The sequence below is a fragment of the Pinus tabuliformis genome, chromosome 9, assembly GCF_031772625.1.
Source record: "Pinus tabuliformis cultivar Carrire ecotype Pingquan chromosome 9, CPIR1, whole genome shotgun sequence".
Taxonomy (NCBI): domain Eukaryota; kingdom Viridiplantae; phylum Streptophyta; class Pinopsida; order Pinales; family Pinaceae; genus Pinus; species Pinus tabuliformis.
The window spans coordinates 1,889,335,672-1,889,340,681 of NC_142307.1; positions in this window are offsets into that span (position 1 = coordinate 1,889,335,672).

The following is a 5,010-nucleotide window of genomic DNA, read 5'->3' on the forward strand; positions in this document are numbered from 1 at the left end:
CGATGGTCAATATATTTCCATCAGGTCAATTACATACATCTTTAAATACAATGAAATCATTAACATCCCTGGGTTCATACATTCCATTCTCATGCATGTATTCGATTCTTCAACTTTTTCTTAAGCACAATCATAAGTACAAGATCCTCGATCACATGTACATGTACTTTAAAAGCTAAAATGATTGTAATTTTGTTGCAATAAAGTGAGTCTCATACTCAACTTTTCCATCCTGCAACTTGCATTCCATTAGCAAATAAATGCATATAATCAAAAGACATGCAACTTTAATTGGATAAGAATTCTAACCACCTCTTACCAATCCATTTCAAAGGCACTTCCTTTAACTGCACATTGACATCAACATGTGGATCATCCTAACACATATCAATGATGGAAACTTCCTTCCCATTCTTGTCATACTCTTTCTCCACTTTCTGCAAATTTCGTGGAAGCATTGTTGGATTCAAAGTCCAACACCTTTCAGCAATATTTCCTTGCTTATGGCAATAAGTACAACACATGTGCATCTTCCTGACAGCATGATTTGCATTGTTCAATGGAAATTTGGCTTCTTGCCTCCTTTCCTTCAAAATTTTCCTGTATGTGGTCATTCTTTTCCAACATCTAGAAACACTATGGTTAAACAAACCACAAAAAGAACATGCAATTCTTTTCCAATGCTTATGTGGAAATTTACCATGCTTTACATTATCAAAAGAAGTGTGATGGAAATCAGATTTATACCTTTCTCTTTCACCTTCATTACCTTCATGAGGAGGTGAATCAAATGAAGAAGCAACACCCTTTGTGACACCATCAATCCCTTCAATGGTTTTAGAGCTTTCACTTTTGTTCAAATGCATGCTTATGAACATCTTCTTCCTGCAAAGTATGTTTCAAACTATTGCATTCCCCATGAATACAATATTTACAACCTTGAGGTAGAGAACCTAAAATGAAACTTCTTCTAGGAATTGTTTCAATTGCCTTCATCGCAGCGTTGGAACTTTCTCCATAAGATTGTCCATAGCCAAGACCCAAATACTTAGGCCTTTCCTCAACCATTATTGGCTCAACAATGCCCTGTGCATTTTTGCCCAATCCTTTTCCTTCATAGCCCATTTTTGACATCAACTTGGACCCTATGCCTCTTGTATATTTTTCAAAAGAACTAACATAAACATTCTTAAAAGAATTTGAAGACAAACTAGGATTGTTTACCTCTTCTTCAAGCTAATACTTGACTAAAGCTTCTTTGGCAGCAAGGAGTCGTGTATCCAACTCATGCATCCTTTCCAGGTTCATATTTGCAATATGAAGTTGGCTCTCCATTTCCTACAATTTTTCAGAAAGAAATTGCTTCTCTTCCTTCATGGAATTCAACTACTCTCGAAGTTTACTGCTCTTCCTTTCATCCTCATACATTTCTCTCACCATATTCATCATGACGAAAAATTCTTACTTCAAGCCTTCATCAAAGAATCTTGTGAAAGAGGAGGATTTGGCAAACTCACTTGTAGAAGTTTTCATTATAAAAATGAACAAAAGAACTTCAACAAAATTCAGAATATATTAACAAATTTCTGAACCAAATGACTACATAGTCAATCTCTTATTCAAACAACCCTTTTGCAAACAAGCCTCTTATGCTTCAAGGATTGCCTTGAGGTCCTTGGGGTAAGGAAAATGCCTTCAGCCCTTCTTCGTTCTTGTCCTCTCCTAGAATTAGCTAACAGTAGCTTTCCCTTCACCTTTGCAAACTCAAACAATAGTCTGTTTACAAACAATCAATCAATAGAATTTGACTGTCTTTCTCAAACACCTTTCAAGTCAAACAAGCAAATAGATTGCTCTGTCAATCAAGCAACCTACTCTGATACCATATGATCTAAAATGAGGGTTTGAACATCTTGTCATGCTTACAAGAACCTCCCACTCCAAAGCTTAAAAAATAAGATCTAGCTTATGTTGACAATTGCGGAATTATGTACTTGAAACAGGTGTATGTGTTTGTTTGTTTTAAACTGTTTAAGTGCTTTAACTTGATTTGTTTCTTCTCATTTTAAAGACATATATCAGACATATAATGCAGCAAATAAACATCACACATAATAGCAAATTTAATAAGGAGTTCACCTCGATCTCGTGAGCTACGTCTCCATGAGCTCTTGTCAATTTGACTTGGCTCTTTGGGATTATGGCTTGAATTCTTGTACAAGTTCCACACTCAACTCCAGAGGTTATTGAACTGAACCAATGGGCTTAGAAAACCATCTATATCCCTGTCATGGCTATCCTCATTGTGCAAGCAGAGCTAGGCTCCCTTGGACTTGATTCCTTTAGCAGGTGCACTAAGCTTCCCTGAGTTTCTTAATGGCACAAACTCCTTCATAATGCTTCAAATGTCTCTAAAATCTCTACAATTGTCTCCAACACAACAAATGACTGTTCATTTTCTCAAAACGAGCACTACATCCCTGATCTAGGCCTTCCTCCACAGTTGGCTCTAGGCTGCCTGAAACTTCCCTTTAGCATATCGGCCTTTAGAAGTCTCCAAATGCTTCTGAAAACACCTTCATTGGATTCAGAAGGTTCATTATAGTCAGGAACGACTATTTTTTTGCTGAGAATGGATACGGGTAGCTCCTGCAACAGCCTCCAACCCCTAGTGGCCCTGAGCTCCAAAATCTCCTTGGATGAAAATCTCCTTGAAGATGTCTTCTTCAGCTTCTCTGGATTGTTCCAGTGGCTTTAGAAGGCCCAAATTAGCCTAGGTAGACTCTTGTTTCACTCTCTTAGGTCGAAAATTGACTCTTCAGTTCATTTAATCAATTTCTCCTAGTTTTCCTCCACCAAATCTGGAACTGGCAGTTTAACTGGAGTTAAATTTGGCAAATTGCACCAAATTTGGAAGTCTGCCAAGCTAAACTACCGGCTGACCATAACCATCGGCGGAAACATCTAGAAGGCGCGCACATGGGGGGGTTTCTCCGGGCAACGGTTATGTTAATGTGTTGACAGTGGAGTAACCGTTAGCGGAAACAGTGGCGTGTGAACAGACTTCAGGACTGCTGGCGGTTGACAGTTAACCGTAACCATTGGAGCAAACAGCGACATGCGACCTCGCTTCTAGGACTGCTGGCGGGTAAGACCACTGGCGGTCTATTCCCAAACCGCAAACCATTACAGTTTAAATATAATCGCGGACCATAGATTGTTAAGAAACAACCTGTAGCGAAGACAGTTAGAGTGCTTGTTTGCCCATGGGAGGTCACATGTTCAATCCCGCTTGACCCAAAATATATTTTCCCATAACAATTCAGGGCCACATGGCGGCCTCCAAGCTTGCCACATGTCGGATCCTGATTGGTCCATCCAGAAGGAATATTCTAGCGAATATTCTGGGGAATATTCCTCAAAATATTCTTTTTTTAATATTTTCAAAAATCAAATTATTCTTGAAAATTGCAGTTTACTAGACATTTTTAAAATGCGATAACTCCTCCATATGGTGTCCATTTTTCAAACCATCTGTAGCACCAAAATCAGGAAGACGAGATCTATCAGGTCGTTCAGGTTTGACACTCTTTTGAACACTTTTAAATTTGAGCTATCATCAAGGTCCTGGATAATATCTGATCACTTCACTAAGTTGTCAATAGATAAATGGATGAAAAGGAGGTGGAGGAGGAAGACCAAGTCATCATTGTAGTTTATTAATGGAACTAAGAATGTGTTAGGATTTTCAAATTTTCCATATGGATTTTGTTTGGGTTGATAGTGTCATTTCTTAGTTTAAACTTTCATTAAACTTTGTTATGTTTCTTTCACATCTAACTTTTAGTAAAAGATTTAGTTAAATAGTTAACGGTCTTGTTGTATAAAAAACATTAAATAATTTAGATGTTTATATGAAAAAATGGTGGAGGAAGAGAAACTCACCATTGTAATTTATTAATGGAGCTAAGAATGTGTTAGGATTTTTGGATTTTCCATATGGATTTTGTTTGGGTTGATAGTGTCATTTCTTAGTTTAAACTTTGTTATTTTTTTTTCATATTTAAATTTTAATAAAAAAAATCTTTAAATAATTAATGGTGGTCTTGTTGTATAAAAAACATTAATTAATTTATATGTTTATATGAAAAAATCTCTCCAAACATTTTGAACAAATTTGTATGTCACAATTTTAAATAAAATTGAATTTGCCAAAATAATTTAACAATCCTTTCCCAAAATAATTCTATACGTCTAAAATTGAATTTGCGTTAATAATTTAACAATACTTTCCTAAAATAGTTAAATAATTCTATGCAATAAAGTATGTTACACAAGAGAGTGTATAAATTATATATATACTAATTTAAGTGTGAATTGTTGATATAAGAGACTATAAAAGATAGTATTGCATAGCATATAGAGGTAAGATTAGTGTTTATTATATTGGTTACATTTTATTATAGTTTTAATATAAGATTTTATATATAATAAATTTAAAGGATTAGCTCTTAGTTCACATGTATTTTTCAAAAGACAATACATGGATTTTTCTGTCAATATGTTTTTTTTATAATTAAATGAATTAATAAAAAATTTTAAAATAATGAGAATTTTAAAAACATTTTTTTAATCCAAACTTCAGTGTATTATTATTATTATTTTCCATTTTAATTTGAGTAAAAATGGTTTTTTTAACAAAAATGACAATTTCTTCTCAGGTTGCTTAATACTTTCTTAATATGTCTAAATGGAATCCTAATTTCAAATAGAGGATCATAATTCATAAAATAAAAACGTGTGAGAAATGTTTTGTGATATAAATGATATATTTAATGAAAAAAATCTTTTAAATTTTTTTAATATATTTAATAAATATGAATGGAAAAATATAATAGTTTTATGACAGAAATAAATTAAACTTTTTGTTTTGAAGATAAAAACATCTCATTCATTTCAAGAAAACAAGATAATAATAAGTAATAGAAATTAGAGAATGATGGAAGATCG